This window comes from Ursus americanus, chromosome 10 (assembly GCF_024610735.1).
Source record: "Ursus americanus isolate L20-20 chromosome 10, mUrsAme1.1.p, whole genome shotgun sequence".
NCBI classification, from domain to species: Eukaryota; Metazoa; Chordata; class Mammalia; order Carnivora; family Ursidae; genus Ursus; species Ursus americanus.
The window spans coordinates 30,266,862-30,286,816 of record NC_142136.1 but is presented as its reverse complement, the minus strand read 5'-3'; positions in this window follow the sequence as shown (position 1 = coordinate 30,286,816).

Sequence of the window (19,955 nt, the reverse complement as noted above, 5' to 3'; positions counted from 1 at the left end):
CATGGCCTTCAATATTAAAAATCTTTGATGTTCTTTCATAGAAGCAAAGAGTAGAATGGTGGTTGGCAGGGGTTGGAAGTTGGGGAAACTGGGGAGATGTTGGTCAATGGATACACACTTCCAGTTACAAGATGAGTAAGTTCTGGGGATACAATGTATAGCATAGTGTCTGTAGTTGATAATACTGTATTGTTGGCTTGAAATTTGCTAAGAGATTAGATTTGAAGTGTTCTAACCACACACACAAAAAGGGTAACTAGGTGAAGTAGTAGGTGTATTAATTATCTTGATTATGCTAATCATTTCCCAATGTGTATACATATGTGTGTATATATATTCACACATATTGTATAAAATCATCATCTTGCACATTAATGTATATAACTTTTATTTGTCAGTTATGCATCCATAAAGTTAGAAAAAATGTTTGGTGTTCTTCCTATAAACTCATAGGAGCCATACTTCGGAAAATTGTTTTAATGGTAATATATAGCTCATATATGAAACACAAATATGGTAATATTTAAGTGGAAATTTTTTCTGAATTTCTGAGTATATAGCATTTTGCTAGAACATTTGATAAAAATTCTCAAAGGAGAACCTCAACCAAAGAAAGAACCATGCATGTGTATCCATTTTATCAACATAAAGTATTGACTTAAGATGACTCAAGGACAGATAACTAGTGTAATAATAAATGATTAAGCAGAAGCTTTAATAAATTCTTTGAGGTAAAGTGAGTATACATCAGGTGAGTAAACATGAGACAATCTCTGTGGTCTTAGGAGAATTTAGCCTGGCCATGAATAGAAGGGGAAGAAGTTATAGAATGACCATCAACAAAATGAAATGATTAATGATTAATGACAACTTATGTTGAATGATAATTAGTGGAATGAGAAGAGGAATTCCTTAAAGTTCCATATTTCCCTTTATTTTGGTTAATTATCTGTAAGATTAATCCCCAAGATAATATTGAAATCTGTGTGAACCTTGTTTAAGCTAGGGACAATTTTGTGTCCTCTGAGACATTTAGATGTTTTCAGTTGTCACAAATGAGGGGAGCATTACTAGCACCTGGTGGGTAGAGGCCAGGGGTGCTGCTAAATATCCTGCAATGCACAGGACAGCCCCTACAACAATCGTCTGGCTTCAACTATCATTAGCACTGAGAGGAGACTCCTGCTTGAGAGCTAACATAACCTCTGCAGGATGGGCAGAGGAATGAAGCGAATGATTCTGAGGGCAAAGAAGAGTATCTAAGGAAGTTTGACTTTGAATCACTGCATCCATAAAATGAACCAAAAGGGAAGATAGGGAAACTGAACTGCTGTCAGATACTAAATAGCTATTAGTAATGAAACCTCAAAGGTAATTGTGGGACATAGCCAGAAACCAAGTAAATTAAATATGCTTTGAGTATAAAATGATCACAGACTATAAGCCAGAGAAGTTTGTAATGAGATCACATCAGGGCAAAAGTGGTAGGGACTGGTAAGTCCTTGTCAGAGAGTTCAGATGCAGAGCGCTTCTGCCTTCCACAAAAGCCCATGTGAGAACATGATTTTCCATCATGTTATAGTGCCCTGTGGTAACATGGGTCTGACATCCTTTACTTTGCCTTTCTTAGGTTATGGTTCTTTTTTTTTTTTTTTTAAAGATTTTATTTATTTGACAGAGGTAGACAGCCAGCGAGAGAGGGAACACAAGCAGGGGGAGTGGGAGAGGAAGAAGCAGGCTCACAGCAGAGGAGCCTGATGTGGGGCTCGATCCCATAACGCCGGGATCACGCCCTGAGCCGAAGGCAGACGCCTAACCGCTGTGCCACCCAGGCGCCCCTTAGGTTATGGTTCTAACTGTTTTCCTGTTTCCAATATTTTTAAAAATGGGCTGCTTGAGAATACACCCACTTGCCTCCAGATACGCTACAACTGAAGCCTAAATTGAAGGGGATGTTGCGAAGACTGGGTGGTTGGGGGAGACACGGTGTGACTGAGAGCAGAACCATTCTGTGTGAAGTCTCAGGTTTCTTAGTGATGGTCTTGCTCCCACTCTGCCCTTCCCTGCCTTTTCTCCATTCCCTTCCTCCTGTCTCTTTTTCTCCATTCCTTTTTCTTTTTCTTTCTTTGAGGTATTTGTACATTTTAGTTCACAGTACTTTATTATTTGTTCTTATTTGTTTGTTTTAATCTTCTCAATCCCTGGTTCTCATTCCAGTCCAAACCCTAACATGGGTTACATGCTAGTGTCTTTCATATAAGCTCTTAAGTGTGCCTTTACCTTATAAACTCAGCAGTGGCAGTTTTTTTTTTTAAAGATTTTATTTATTTATTTGTTAAAGAGAGAGAGAGCACAAGCAGAGGAGCAGCAGGCAGAGGGAAAGCAGGTTCCCCACTGAGCAAGGAGCCTGATGCTGGGCTTGATCCTAGGACCCTGGGATCATGACCTGAGCCAAAGGCGGACTCTTAACCGACTGAGTCACCCAGGCATCCCTCAGCAGTTTTGATTGCATAATAAATTCTACTGAAATTCTCCCTCAGTGAAATCCCTAGGGGTCCAGTTGTGTGGGGCGTATCATGATAATCCTTCTAAGACAAAGGACAAATTGTTGCATTTGGTCCCACCTGCAACCAAGAAAGAGTCACAATGCCTCGTGGGTCTCTTAGGGTTTTGGAGGTAATGTATTCTTCATTTGGGTGTTTTACTACAGTACATTTGCCAAGTGACCTGAAATGCTGCTAGTTGTGGGTGAGCCCAGAACATAAAAGGCCCAGGCTGCTGTGCAAGTTGCTCTGCCACCTGAGCCATATGATCCAACAGATCCAATGGTATTTGAAGTATCAGTGGCATATAAGAATGCTGCTGTTTGTGGCCTTTGGCAGGCCCCTATAGATAAATCACAGTACAGTGCATTAGGATTTTGGAACAAAGCTCTGTCATCCTTCATAGAACTACTCTCCTTTTAAGAAACAGGTCTTGGCCTGCTAGTGAGTCTTAGTAGAGACAGAATATTTAAGCATGAGCCACCAAGTTACCATGCAACATGAGCTGTCCATCATGAACTGGGTGTTATCTGGCCCTCCAAGCCACAAAGTTGGGCATGTACAGAAGTATTCTGTTATTAATTGGAAGTGATATATATGCAGTAAGGTCTGAGGAGACCCTGGGGACACAAATAAGTTACATGGATAAGTGGCCCAAATACCTGTAGTTTCCACTCCTGGTACACTGTCTTCTCACCTGCACCTATGACCTCATGGGGAGTTCCCCATGATCAGCTGACAGAGGAAGAGAAGACTTGGGCCCGGTCTATACATGGTTGTGCATGATATGCAGGCATCACCCAGAAAATGGATAGCTGCAACACCAAAGCCCCTTTCTGGAACTTCCCTGGAGGATAGTGATGAAAGGAAATCCTTGCAGTGGTCAGAACTTTGAGCAGTGTACTGGATTGTGCACTTTGCTTGGAAGGAGAAATGTGTAATTATAGACTGATTCAGGAGCTGTGGCTGAAGGTTTGGCTGATGGTCAGAGACTTGGAAGGAACGTGATTAGAAAATTGGTGATAAGGAAATCTGGGGAAGAAGTATGTGGATAGACTGGGCAAAAAACATGAAGGTATTTGTGTTCTGTGTGAATTTTCATCAATACTCAGCAGAGGAGTATTTTAATAATCAAGCGAATCAACTTCTTTCCCCAGCCACCCCTGTAATAGCCAATGGGCTCATGAACAAAGTGGCCATGGTGGCAGGGAAGAAGGTTGTGTATGAGCTTAGCAATATGAACTTCCACTCATCTAGGCCATCCTGGCTGTAACCAATGCTGAGGGTACAGTCTGCCAGCAGTGGAGACCAACACTGACTCCTGATATGGCACCATTCCCTGGGGTGATCAGCCAGCTGCTTGGAGTCAGGTTGATTACATTGGATTGCTTCCATCATGGAAGAGGCAATATTTTGTTTTTACTGGAATAGACACTTTGGATATGGATTTGTCTTCCTCATACACAGTGCTACTGCCCAAACAACCACCTGTGGATTTATAGAGTGCCTTGTCCACCATGATAGTATTGCAAACACCATTTCTTCTAATCAAGGAACTTACTGCATGGTAAAAGAAGTACAGAAATGAGCCTATGCTCATAGAATTCACTGGTCTTACCATATTCCCCACCAGCCTGAAACAGTGCTTCACAGAATGATGGGATGGCCTTTTGAAGTCTCAGTTACAGGATTAACTAGATGGTAACACTTTGCAGGCCTGGGGAAAGGTCCTCCAGAAGGCTGTATATGTTCTGAATCAATGTCCAATATATGTGCAGTTTTTCCCATAGCCAGGATTCATGGGTTCTTTGTCTTTTTCCTCTCTTATTCTCTTACCATGTAATATTAGATTATTGACTTCATATCACAGTATTTGGAATTGTTACTTTTATAGCTTAAGGACTTTGTTCTGGGGAACATGTTAGTGCATTTTTGGTTGTATGCTGGATAGTTGTCATGTTGGGTAGAATTATGATCATATTATTGTCTTTATTTGAAGATTATGGTTTAAGGAGATGCAGATGGGTACCAAGTTGACAGGGAATGGGCTAGTGATGGTTAATTTTATGTGTCGACTTGACTAGTTCATGAGGTGCCCAGATGTTTGGTTAAATGTTATTCTGGATGTGTCTATGAGGGTGTTTCTGAAGGAGATGATTTGAATAGGCAAACTGAGTAAAGCAGATTGCCCTTCCCAATGTGGGTGGGCCTCATCCAATCCAAGGAGGGCCTGAATAGAACAGAAAGACGGGTAAGGGAGCATTAGGTCTCTCTTTCTGCCTGTCTTTGAGCTGGAACATCAGTCTTCTGCCTTCAGACTCTGACTCAGACTAGAGCTTTACCATTGATTCCCTTGGGGCTCCAACTTTACCAGCTTTAGATCTTGGAACTCTCAATCTCCATAACCACATGAGCCAATTCCTATTGATTCTATTTCTCTGGATTACCCTAAGATACCCCCTTTTTCTCTCCCTTCATTTCTTTCCTCCTCTCCCTTCCACTATTTGTATACTTTAGTATATTTTGTCCTTTTTGTTTAATTTTCTCCATTTCTGATTCTCATTTCAATCCCATCCCTACCATGAGTACACACGTTAATGTTTTTGATATGGGCTCTTAAATATGCCTTTATCTTATAAATTCATTAGTAGTTTTGATTGTATAGGTGTTTTTTTAATATTTATTTTTATTTTTTATTGTAGTAAAAACATATAACAAAATTTACCATCTTAATCATTTTTAAGTGTACATTTCAGTATATTCACACTGTTGTGACACAGATCCTCAGAACTTTTACATTTTGCAAATGTGAAACTCTGTACCTTTTAACAACAACTCCCCTTTTCTCCCGAGCCCCCGATAATTACCATTTTACTTTCTGCTTTTGCGTTTAACTACTTTGGATTTTGTATATTTGTTTTGAATTAACATAAATTTTATTGTATTATAAAGCTTGTTCTATTCCTTTATTCATTTAACACTGTTGGTAAAATCTAGCCAAATCACTGTGTGTGTCTCTGTCGTTGCTTCTAACTGCTGTATTTTATATTTATGGTTTGCTTAGTATTTCAGAGTTGCATCCAATCAACTTTTTTTTTCCTGCAGTGAGATATACCTAGGTTTCAAACTCTCTGTTACCCCAACAATTACCCAGTAAACATCCTCAGACATGTCCTGTTATGGATACCTAGGAATGTGATCATGCTTAGGACATTTGATATTTAATTTTATCAGGTTGATCTCCAAAATGACTATACCCAGATTTTATTTCATTCAGGAGTGCATAAATATTCTCTTCTCCCCAAATCCTCACCAAAAATTTGGTGTTACCCAACTTTCTAATTTTGTCTATTTGTATACTTGTAAAGAGATATTTCTTTCTGCTTTTAATGAATATCTTGGATTACTAATGACTTTGAGCACTATTAGATATTTAGACTTTTAGCCTTCTATGAATTGATCATTTTTGGACTTTGCTCACTTTTAAAAATGAATTTACTGTCTTTTTCTTGTTTTATCAGAATTATTTGTGTAAGTTAGAGATTAGTTCATGGTTGATCTTCGACCCTTAACATATCTTCTTTCTGCCTACTATTTTTTACTCTGTCCATGGGATTCTTCATTAAGCAGGAAACCTTAATTTTTATTTATGCAATATATGTCACTTTTCGCTTTCTATATTGTGCTTTTGGAATCCCTGTTTTTAAGCAGTCTTTCCAATTTTTAATTCACAAAAATATGCTCTTATATTTTTCTTCAATTACATTTTTATTTATGCCTTCACATTAGGTCTCTATACCAATTGTATTCCATCTTTGTATAGAGTATGCAGTAGGGATACAACCTTGTTTTTCTTCATACAATGAGCAAGTTTCCCTAATACAACCTACCACATTATCATCATTTCATCTCATTGTGTTGAAGTGCCATCCCTACTATATTTCAGTTCCTCCTGGGCCTAGTTCTGAACTTCATATTCTGTTCCATTCTTTTTTTCTATTTGCTGTGGCACAATCACACTTATGAGAAATGCTATGGTTCTGATGCTCATGAGTGAACTGGGGGAAGGAGCCAACAGCCAATGCTTGTTCACCATCTTGTCAGGACACATAATGCTTTCTCTTTTAAATCACTAGACGGACACTATACACAAGAGGAAGGCTGAAAATAAAGATATTTTGAGGAGAGAGTGGCAATTCTTAGTGACTTATAATATTCCAGCCTTCAGATTCATACATGGGGTTGACTTCTTTTGATGACAAAGGATATTTTTCTTGAGATAGATCTTCAAATGACGGTAAATTAAGCTCTTAGATACAGCTTGCTCACAATACTCTCAGGTCTACAACATAATTTCGATTCCTACCATTATGGCACTGTTCCCACACCTAGTACCCATAACTGGATCTTATAATAATCACTTAAGTTTTTACTTTAATCACACCTCTTGGCTTGGTTCCACCCTATAACATGTTATCAGATTGATTTGCAACCACTCTTGGATAGTATAAGATATATTCACTGGATCTCCATGGACTACTGTGTATAGCCCCAATTCCTAGGCCAGCATTCAAAGTCCCTGTGATTCTCATCAATTCTTCCAAGCTCATTTCTGACTACCTGTGTATATCTAATAGTCTTCAGTTAAACTACACTCTTTGCTGTTCTCTAAGTTTACTCTGTGGCTTCCCACCTATGGGTTGTAAGCATCACAGAATTTTAGAACTTAAAGCAAACTTGGAGATGCTCTAGCTCAACCCTCATTATACAGAAGTGGAGACTGAAGACCATGTGATTATTATGCACTCACACGTGCATCCCAGACTCGCAGTCCATGCTATTTCCACTACACCAAATTTGCCTTGCTCATGCCCTTTCTTCGGCCTCTAATGTTTTCCCCAACAACCCCTTCCTCCTTAATCTGCCTGTCAAAATTCTTCCTTTCCTGAAGGGGTTGGGTTTACTTCTCTGTCAAAGCTTTCCCTGATCTTAGTCAAAGTGAACTCTTCCTCTCTGGTTTAATAAGAAACTTTGTACCTCTCTTCATGAACTTACAGTCAGCCCCGTACTGTGGTATATGTGTCATGTTATCTCCCTCCTCCTAAAATCTGTGTGTTCTGCAAGAAGAAGATATGTCATCCTTTTGGTGCCTAGTACATTGAAATCATTAGAATAATATTTGGGTGAAGACACAGAAGTGACTGAATAATGAGTCACTCAAGAGTGATTGACAGCCTATCTTTCCAAAGTATATGTGTGCTGGGGTGAAAGAGAGAGGCCTGGAATAATTTATCTTTTTTTCTTTAGCCCAACTAAACATCCTCAAAGTTTGCCATGAATTTCCACTTCTGTTATTTGACAGCTAACCTTGCATCATCATAAAATGAGAGTGGCAACAGCTCATTGTCTTTTTTCAAAATGTTAAACTAATCACACAGCTATTAGAGGAATCATCAGAAAGAGTCTAATGAGAATCAAAAAACTGAAGAATCATTTGATATATTTTTTTCTTATTTTCTTGCTTTTCCCTGAATCAGTGTGTGTGGATGGCTGATGTCAAGGTGTGTGATGTGAGTGTCAGGAGCTGGAGAGCCAAGAGAGAGAAATGAATATGGAAAAAATATATGACTATTGGGCTTATTAAAGAAAAAACAAACTGTATGAGAATAGATATTAGAAGATTTTTGCTAGAACAGAAAGCAAAAGTAGTTAAAAGACATTTATAAAATTCTAAGTAAAACTGCAAAAAATACAGAAGTATTTTCTGTGATGTGCTGGCTGGAGGTCCAGCAGAATGCCTAAGGCTGGTACTGAAGCAGTAACAGCTAGCACTATTTTTTTTAAGGGAAAAACAATTATTTTTGGCTGTATTCTAGGCTCCAGTCTTTCTGGGAGAAAGATACCAGATGAATTAGTTATTAAAGAGAGATACATTTAGTAATTTAAGAATTTTAACTTGTTAGAATTTGGAGAATGGGTAAAATGTGAGTCACTCTCTCCCTGATTTATAGGAGGTTGGCACAATGTAAATCAGGACAGAAAACACTATAGCAGATTTATTAGTTTCTTTGAATTTTTCTTTTTTCTTATTGGTTGAAATACATTGACTTAATAATGGATTTGTTGATGTTTAAGAAAAAAATAACATATTTCCGTGAATCAGTATAACTTCTAAGTACTGTCTTGATCAAAAACTCAGTAGATTTAATGACAGTGCCACTGTTATAGTTTGTTCTGCTGTTGTATCTTTGAAAAAGAAAAAAAATGATAAATACTAATAGGTTTCTAGATACATTTTCTACTCAGAATCAAGTACTGTTGTTATATCTACTTAGTGGAGAAAATATAAGCTTAAAAAAAAAACTTGGGTTCACATTTTCTACAAGAAACTAATTAAAATCACATTTCAAAGCAGAAAAGTACAATGGCTGAGAGTTTACTTTATGGAATTAGATCTTGGATCAACTCTTTATTCATTATCTACACTGCTTGAAGTCAAGAAGGCCTCTTAATCATTCTAAGACTGTTTACTCATCTATAAAACGGACATTGTATGGGGTTCTTATAAGGATTAAATGTAATATATAATACAAAGCATTCAGTATGGTGTCTGGAACATGCTAAATTCTTGATAAATGGTATCTACTGTTAGCAGTGGTACCATTCAATCATTATTGTTGTCATCCACAGCATTACAATAGCCAAAGTTTAGGACAGACAAAAATTAAGGTGATTCATATTGATGTCCTGTCTAGACATACAATTGGTTCCAGCAATCACTGGGATTATGCATGGATGATCCATCCATTTTAATGTCCAAATCATATAAAATTGTGCAAAATTAAATTGCTTCTAAAAATATAATCAAATTATAGCTATAAATAATAAAATATCCAGCAGCTACTTTTAGAAATGCAAATCTGATTTTGTTTACTCTCCTGCTTAAAGCCCTCCAATGACTTCCACTGTACTTTGAATAAATTCTGACATTTTAAAATACCCTTGAAGGCTCTACAAGATCTAGCTCCTGCCTCACTTCTTCCCTTTTCCCCTCTCCTCTCACTCACTCTTTACCAGGTACACTTGCCTTTTGTTTTAGAGATCAATAAATATTTTATGAATTAATAAATAAATGTGTAAATGAATAAAATATGCTGAGATCTGGTCAGTTCATTTTACCCTAATTTGTACCTTAACCTTAAAGACATTACCTCTTTTATTAAGTAAAGAAAATCAAAGTCAGGGGCACCTGGATGGCTCAGTCGTTAAGCATCTGCCTTCGGCTCAGGGTGTGATCCTGGCGTTCTGGGATCGAGCCCCACATCAGGCTCCTCTGCTGGGAGCCTGCTTCTTCCTCTCCCACTCCCCTTGCTGTTTTCCCTCTCTCACTGGCTGTCTCTCTCTGTCAAATAAATAAATAAAATCTTAAAAAAAAAATCAAAGTCATTAATTATAGGTAGTATTTATTTTTCTTTTCTATACAGTTGACCCTTGAACAACATGGGTTTGAACTGCACAAGTCCACTTATATGTAGATTTTTTACAGAACAGTATTGTAAATGTATCTCTTCTTTATGATTTTCTTAATATTTTATTTTTTTAGCTTGTTTTGTTGTAGTAATACAGTATATGGTATATATAACATACAAAATATGTTAATTGACTTTGTTATCAGTAAGGCTTCTGGTCAGCAGTGGACTATTAGAAGTTAAGCTTTTGAGGAGTCAAAAATTATATGTGGATTTTTTTACTGTGTGGGGGTTGAGGCCTCTAACCCCCACATTGTTCAAGGACCAACTGTATTTTATACTTATAAATTTATTTTAATATGCAAATTAATTGTAAGTTTACTGTAGGAAAAGACCTGTTTTGTACATACTTCTGCATGCTTTTAGCTCAAATACCAAATATCTAAAAAGTTGATCATGATGACTTTTCTAAGGTCAAAGTTGTTATGCATGCAGGCCTGGGGATAAATTCTAACAACGTTTTTTTATACAACTAAGCTCACAATAGCTTGATAATTTAAGACATAGAGCCTATTTGTATTCTTCTCTTCTGATATACTAGAAATTTCCACTGGATATAGTTTGGAGCATAGCAGCAGAACATGCATTTCCATAAATTGGTCCACTTGAAGGATTTTAAAGGTTGCTTTTCTACCTTTTCTATATTGCTGGTTTTAGAGGGTCAAGAGATTCAGAGTTCAAAACAGTGATCTCCTGGGAGCTATGGATTTGTCACCATGGCAACAAGCACAATAAAGCAGTAAACAAGGACAGAAGAAAAGATTGTCCCTTATTGTTCCCAAGCAAGAAAGGTACCAACAAAACTCAACTCTTTCAAAGAAGATATATAATTTTATTGTAAATGTGACTAATAGTTGTGAGTTTCATAATTTCTGGCATTTTATTTTCTTGACGTAAAAATTGAAATAATTAGAGGATAGAATATTAGTTTGGTGGAAGATGATTACTTAACTGCTATAAATTGCAATGCCATCTATTAATATCAGTTTCTAACCTTAATATACAAATTACTCAAGGTCAGAGTAAGTATGAGTGAAGGTTAATTACTTTTCATCATCTATGTCGATTGAAGCATAAGAAATGGAAGAGACATTTAAATTAACAAATAAAAAGTTCAGAGGAGTATCTTAGAAAAGGTTTTTACATTTGAGTAGTCAGTAAACAAATCTCAGAAGTATGGTTACCTGGATGGAGAATCTTTACTCCTGGAAACTAGTAGCAAAGCAGCTAGACCAGGAGTTGTGAATTCTGCTTCTCTTCATTAAGCCCACTGTTTGATGTTGGGATTGGGCTGCCTCACAAGGCACACAGGAGAACTATACCATCCATGCAGAGCAGAGGCATGTACCAGGGATGAGGCTGTAATAACTGTTGGCATCAGAGCTCTGAGGAGCATTTACCACATTGTATTGTAATGTACCATTTACATTTTGCTACCTCAGTCTGGATTGTGAGGTCCATGTGGGAGGAGACCAGCTATTATCATCTTTTAATAGTAAATGCCTATTCATAGTGCCTGGTATTTAGAAGTTGCCAAAAATATCTTGTGGATCAGATGAAAAAATGACTGAAAAAATAAATTCTGTCCTGGATTCAGCATTCTGTCCACTTCTGCCCAGTCTTCTATCTTTGATGATAACATTACTAAAGGATATGGATTTGCCTTTAATGAGATGAACTGGTTGAGAATGGCTTATTTAAAAAAAAAAAAACAACACAAAAAAACAAAAAAAAAAAACCCTTTGTTTTTCTTAACACTTTTTGTCTAAATCTGACATGCATAAACTAATCATTCTTTTAGGTAACATTTGTCAAAGAAAAATAGCACCTGATGGAGTTAAGAAAGACTTAAGACTATTGCAATAAGGGAGAGAGATTGACATAAACTCCCTTGAAACAGAAGACAGGAGAGTTGAGCACTTTTGTTAGCGAAAAAGCACTTGAGAATGTTAGGTGGCTGGTTGTTCAGTGTGATCAGGCCATCTGTGTTTGCTAATTGACACTTATTGAAGTTAGGCTCTCTACTGTACCACAGAAATTGTGATATGGGAGCTTTATGTTTCCTGATAATTACATTTCAAAGGGATACTTTCCAAGGCCTTGGGAGAGGCACTCTTGGGTTGTAAAACTGGCAGGAAGGTTTATATCTTAAAGGGGCGGAGAAAGAATTTATAATTCTTTGGTGAAAAACCCACCATATTTCAGTGCTGCTTGGATATAACAAAAAAGATTCATGGAAAGGGAAAAGTCAAACAGTTGAAAAAATTTGACAGTTTTTAGGAGCTGATACAGTTTGGGGAAAATACCTTGTTTGAGAACATTGAGTTCAGTGTGTCAGTGCAACATCCCAGAAGGATTCAGTAGCTGCTAGAGATACATAGTTGGGCATAGTTTTCATTAAGCCAATAAATGAAAATTATAGGAATATGACGAGAGTATTGAAAGGAAAGCCAATGAATAAAGATGAGGGGCAGTGAAGATTAAAGGACAAGAGCAGGAAAAGGAATGAGACAAAAAGTTGGAGGAAAAAAACAAACAAACAAAAAACACCCACAAAAATATAGAAAGAACCAATGGAAGACAGTATTTCATAATGACAAAAAATGGTTTGTCAATAATGCTTAGGATGAACATGAGGACTTAGGAAACTATTGTATTTTATGATTAGCAGTAGACTGTATTGAGAGTGGCCTCAGGTGGGAATGAGGCAAAAACCAATTTTTAAGGAAAGTGAGTGGCAGGGACGGAACTGGAAGCAGGAGGAATACACCCAGTGAAATTTCTTGGTGAAACAAAGGAGAGAGGAAAATGATTGCTCAAAGATTAGGGGAAATTGTAGCATCTTTGAGGCAACAATGGAGAAGGAGACAGAAGTGTTCAATGCATGGAGTTGGGAAGGAAACATACAAAGATCCTATGTACAAGGATTAGTCTTAAATGGAAAGAGGCCATTTCTATGAGTCAAAAGAAAAAAAAATGAAGTACATACAGAAATCAGAATTATGTTCTTCCATTTTGTTCCTGACTGTATCAATATTGAACTCTTTTATTGGGAAATAATTATGTTCTCTTTAAAGATACAGAAAATGTTAGTTTGCCAAAACATAGGACTGTGACCTACAAATTTGTGTAAATAAATAACAGTTAATAATTTCAAATATTTCTCTTGTATGTAACTTTTGGCATCCCAAATCCACTGGCAAGAAAATTTAAGAGTACTGTGTAATCTATTAATTGTTGGTTATTGGTTATTATTGTTTTTTGGTGTATTATCACACTTTGATCATGTCTCTTGCAAGCATTTATTTCAATCTGTGTCCAAAACAGTCTTCATAATCTCAGAAAATTGAGGAAGATATTTATGTAACTTAGTCTTAACACTTTAAAACTTCTGACGGGGCCAATTGTATTTGGTCTATGCTTTTGCCTATGTTCACGAGAATCTCTCTGTCTTTCTTGCCCTCCTCCTAACTCCACTTCCATCCCCATCTCCATCACTTTCATCTCTAGGTAGATTTGGAGCTGGTTTAGTTTCCACTATGCATTCAGGCTCTATCTAAAACTCCTTTTTTTCAAAAATGACTTAGATTAATTAACATTACAGATGTGACATTATTTGCCTCCTGGGAAAGCTCCTGATCTGGGGGCTGATTAGGAAATCCTATCATAAGTGTCATGGGTGAAATTTAAGAGAATACCTAATCCCTCTATATATTATGGTTATTGGGATACTGTCCCAAAGCAGGAAAATGGAGACTTTCAGAAGAATCATGTCATTCTTTTTTATTCTTTTAATCAGCTCACCAAAATAAAGTTTTAGATACATGAATATACACAACATTTCTCTATTTGATAAGCAAATGAAAAATATTATGATAGTAGAGATTATATAGAATCTTTTCCTTTGCTCTAAAAATATCTATAAATGGTATCTGTTTATATCATATATTGATTTAAAAAAGCTTATGGTAACAAAAATTAGGAAAGAAAAATCCCAGGAGGCTGGAGATTCAGAGTTCACATAGCATCTGCAGTTATTACCCTTGTGGTAATTGTGTACACAGACACAGATTGGATTTCAAAAGTTCATAGGAAGTATTTATGAAGCCAAGAACAATTCTCTTGTTGCAATTCCTGACTTACATAAAAGCACTTCAGAGTAGCAGACAGGAGCACTTGTATTTTCTAATCATTTAAAGGCCACTTTGTGAGTCCAAATCCACACGGTTCAGTGCTTCTGGTTATTAACATTTTGTACTGTCATTTGCCCATAATTGTTAAACAGTTTTTAATTGCTATTTTGCTTTCCTCCTTAAACAGTAGTCTTTGTAAATGAAAAAGAAATTCTGTAGAACATGTCTTTTTTTTTTAATTTTGTATTGAAAATTTTAAATGAAAATTGTGCTTGTGTTCTGAGCAACCATTTGAATTACTTTGCCTTCTTGTGACACTGGTTTTTTGAAAGTGTCAACTATCACTTGACTCTTCATTATTAAACCATCGTCATTATACCTATTGCCCTAGAGTAGGAGGTTGAATACATGATTTTATTTCTTTCTTTAACAAAAATTTTTAAAAGATGGAGAGCTTGATTTAAGAGTTATTTAACATTGTTTTAATAAATATTTACGGAGATTTTAAAAACTCAAATTTTAAAAATGACTTTAAAAAACAAAAGACAATAAATGTTTTGCAAATGTGGGGAAATTAGGACCCTCGTACACTGTTGGTAGGAATGTAAATGGTGAAGTCACTATGGAAAACAATATGGAAGTTCCTCAAAAGATTAAAAATAGAATTATCATATGATCCAGCAATCTCACTTCTGGGTATTTATCCAAAAGAATTAAAATCAGGATCCTGAAGACACGCTAGCCCTCTCATGTTCATCATAGCATTATTTGTAGTAGCCACGATATGAAACAACCTAAATGTCCATCAACAGATGAATGGATAAAGAAAAGGTGATATATTCATTGGAATTTCACTCAGCCTTAAGAAAAGAAGAAAATTCTTCAATATGCAATAATATGGACCAACCTTGAGCACAGTATGCTAAGTGAAATAAGCCAGTCACAGAAAGACAAACACTACAGGATTCCACTTATATGAGGTATCTAGTACAGTCAAATTCATAGAATCAGAGAGTGACATCGTGGTTGCCAGAGGCTGAGGGGTGGGGGGAGTTACCAATCAATGGGCATAAAGTTTCAGTTAAACAAGATGAACACATTCTAGAAATCTGCCATACAACATTATACCTAGAGTCACTAGTACTGTGTGATACACTTAAAAATTTGTTGACAGGGTAAATCTCATGTTAGTTGTTCTTACCATAATAAAATTTTAAAAAATTAAGTGAATAAAATATTTCACTCCCACTTTGGCTTTAAGGTTTCATTTAAAACACACAGTATAAATTCATTCTTAGTGTCCCAATTCTGTATTTTTGTTAGTTCTTTGTAGTAACCTTTACCTTTTTATGGACAATTTGGTATAATTGAATTTTTCTTTGTCATTAAATTGTCATTTCACCTACAAGACTAAGATTTTTCTAGGTAATTTAAGTAGAATCCTGGCACTATTTTACTACAAGTTACAAACTCATTTCAGAAACGCTGAGTGTCTGCTGTACATCAGGTTTTCTGTTAGGTGATGGCTGTGAAGTGGTGGACCCAACAGAAGCAGTTTCCACCTTCATGGAGTTCCCACTGGTAGGGAGGAGACTGGCACAACCATTTCAACACAAATTACATAATTACCACCTGTGATAGGTACTATGAAGGGGAAGAGCAGCGAGCAATGAGAGATTAACACTAGGGGACTTATTCCACTCAGGATTATGGGAGAAAGTCTCTCTGTAGAGGTCTCAGTTAGCTGAGACCAAAATGACTAGTGACCCAGGTGAGGAATGAGTAGTATGATATTCCAAGAGAGGGAGCTGTACCTGGAGGCCTTGATGTGGAAATTGGAGCTTAGCATATTTCTGGACCTGAGATGAAGGTCCTAATGCAATGGGACAGGGAGAGGGGGAAGATGAGTTGGAGGTGGAAGGTTGGAATAGACAGAGACCAAATGATGCAGGGGTTTGTAGTTCATGATAACTCTGTTTTGTGAAGTACGATGGGAAATTTGGAAAAATGTAAGTGGGAAAGTAGCATGATTGTATTTCTTTCTTTAAATGGTTACCATATAGAAGGTCAGTAATTGGAGAGCAAGGCAGAGTGCAGGGAATACCTCTGTTGAGGAAATAAGTCAGGAAGTACATCTTTATTTTAATAAACACAGTTTGATTTGAAGAGCAATGGATATAATAAATATCAGCAGTTCCGTGTTCTGTGTATCTCATTGTTAAATTTACTTATATTTTTTTGTTTTGTCATATTTTTTACATTTAATATCTGCATAGTCTTATTTCCTATTTTCAATTTCTCTAAAAATTTAAAATCATGATACCATAAATATGATGAATATGATAAATGAATATTCAGTAAAATTTTATTGAACATACACTGTATGATAAGAATTGTGTAAGGTGAAGACATTTAAAACTGCCTTCTCTCCCCCTACCTACTCCCACTCACACCTGTGGTCTTTTTTGCCTCTGTAGATCACTGAGTCACCATTTTCTTCTCCCTGTACTTGAAAAAAATGTATATATCTCTTCTTTCTATCTCTTACTAAATAATATCTTTATTTCATTCAACTCCAGAGTGCTTGGCACTGATGATTCTGCTGGGCTTGAGCTAGTATTATAGAGTTAGGTAAGTTACATCTCATGCCTTAATTATTAAGGGCCCAGACTATCTAAATTTGATGATGCTTCTGGCAACTCATAAGTAATTTTGACAACAAGAAAACTGAAAAAATAATTCTTAAACGTAAAAAACCAGCGTCTGTATTTGCTATCTAGAGAACATAATATACACCTCTAAAGAAACTATCTGTCCAATGCAGTTCTTAAGATAAACAAATGGAGTCCCCCAAATTAGAGTGCAGTTGTGCATACTTAATTTTCATTAGATATTTTTGCAAAGTGCAGTTTTTTCTCTCTTTTTAGAGATGAATGCCCAAGTATCTCGCTTACCATTTTTTATTTTGCTGTTGCCACAAATTGCACAAGATCTCATTAAAGTTCTCGTGTCCATTTAAAGTGCACATTTTAGTCATTCTTCAAAAATGCATTTCTTTGGTTTTTGCTCGTTATTAAACGATGAATTCTCCATTGCTTTTATAAAGAAAGATAACACTTACCAGCACTCAATAGTGAATTCTGTAAGTAATTTCCTGAGTTTCTGAAATGATCTTTCTTCACTCTTTCCTTAGCACTTCTAGATGCTCTGTGTTGCAGGCACTGAGGTTTAATATTTAATAAGCACACTAAATTTCTTGCATAAAATTATTTGTTCTTATAAAAATTTTTATTGAATTGAGGAAAATATATTCAGATTACAGCAATAAACATCAAGGACTTGTGCTTGAAATTTCAGTTACATATATTTAAATATTTGTCATGGTAGTTACGAAAATGCCCATTTCCCATTACAAATATAAATTAATATATTTTCTTTAATCTAGATGCAAATAAGATCAATTGTTCTGATAAAACTATGTAATATTCTTATAATCACAGTAGTTAAATATGTCACTTGCATATAGATGAGTTGATCACTGATAATGTATACAGGTACCATGAAGAAATCTTTCTTCATTGTTGAGAAAATAGATAATATATTATCAATATCTGTCAGTTCTATCAATATCTATCAGTTTGAACACAATCCTAAGAAAAAATAATATAATGAACATGTGTTCTTGTCTGCTAGTCCATTGATTTGAAGAGTGTTGTTGTTGGTTTTTTTTTTTTTTTAGGACATATAAATAAGGAAAGAAACTCATAATCGAATAAACAGTGTAGAATTAAAATTCACTTCCTAATTTTTTTCCACATGCAGCAATTGAATCATTGGTTTCAGAGATTTAAAAAAAGCATTAGGCACTGGGTACAGAGAATATAGGTAGAATTGACAGTCTCATTGATTTTGAAACAAAGGGAAATATTTTCTACTTAAAAGAAGAGCTTACATTTTTAAAAGTTTCACTTGCTTAAAATTATCAGACTTTAAGTTAGTCATATTTGAGCACCCACTGTGTACTCTCCTTTATAATAGCTGCAACAATTCTATCCTCCCCCAACCTTGATTTTTTCAAAGGGATTTGCCAGGGCAATATATAGATTATCATCTCTGAAAATGCTGATGGGAAGCTAACAACTTAAGCTCATATGAATGAGAACCAGAGCTCCCTCTTTACCTGCAGAATGCACATGAGGTTTTGTTTTCCCTTAGTATGCTGTAAATGTTCAAGACATGCTTGTTTGTTGTTGATGATGGTAGTAAAAATGCTTAGTATTTGAGCCCTCAAGTCAAAATCAAGGTTTCTAGATAGTGGTAGCTGTGATATAGTCCTTGCTACAACAAAGGATCCCTTTTCGTGTGCTTAGCTACTCACTTAGTGCATGCCACCTAATTAGCTCAAGGTTTGAGAGTAAGTTGCTTAGATGACAGCTATTAACTGGTGATGCCGACAGGATCAGGTTGAAGAGCTGGATGCTCAAGACCTGTCAGCATAAAGGTCAGTGATTCTTAACACTGACTGCAGAATAGAATCACCTGGAAACTTAACTAACTGATGGTCTGGTTAGAAGTGCAGATTCATTCAGTCAGAACCAGGGGTAGAGGAAGCCTGGACAGAAATGTTTTTAAAATTTCCCAGGGAGGGTTCCTATTGTGTAGACAGGATTGAGAAACTGGGGAGTGGCTCCTGTCCTGGTAGCAAGAGGAGAATTGAGTCACTGATTTTACCTGCTCTATGGGAAAGGTTTGGTTACAGAGGCTTCAACATGATATTGTTTCTTTCATTAGTTACGAGGTTCTCAAAATGGTCAGGGGACTGGTAGAATCAGCATCTGGGAGCTAGTTAGAGATACAAATTTTCAGTCCCCATGCTAGACCTACTAAAACAAGAACCCTGGAGATGGGAGCACAGAACCGTGTTTTAAAATTATGGACTCTGGGAAACAAACTGAGGGCTTCAGAGGGGAGGGGGGTGGGGGAATGGGATAGGCTGGTGATGGGTAGTAAGGAGGGCACGTATTGCATGGTGCACTGGGTGTTATACGCAACTAATGAATCATGGAACTTTACATCAAAAACCAGGGATGTACTGAATGGTGACTAACATAATATAATAAAAAAATATTATTAAAAAAAAATAAAAAGTCTTCCAGTTGATTCTAATATACCTTAAAGTTTGAGAACCATCATTTTCAGTAAAACCTTGGCTAACAGATATTTGGAGGTCAACATTTAAAGCTTTCTTCATTCATCACCTGGTTGGAGTTCAGTAAAATAGAAAGTACCTGATCAATCAATCAATCAGATATTCACTTATCTGGATGAAGAAACAGCTTCATCAGCAGACTAAAGTAGTTGACGTAGATGACATTTTATTTTTTTAAAAGATGTATTTACTCTAGAGGGAGGGAGAGAGAGAGAGAGAGAGAGAGAGAGAGCGTGAGCATGAGTGTGGGGAGAGGCAGAGGGAGAGGGAGAGTGAATCTCAAGCAGATTCCTTGCTGAGTGAGGAACCAAACTCTGGGCTTGATCCCAGATCCTGAAATTACCACCTGAGCCGAAATCAAGAGTAGGACTCTTAACTGACTGAGCCGCCCAGGCACTCCTGACATTTTGTTATTATAAGAGCCTTCCAAGAGTAATGAGTGACATGGCATAAAGATTCGCATCCAAAAGTTAATGCTCTTCCAGAGACTATGATGTGAATATTTCTGTTCCTTTGCTATTACAATCCCTGAAGCAAAACG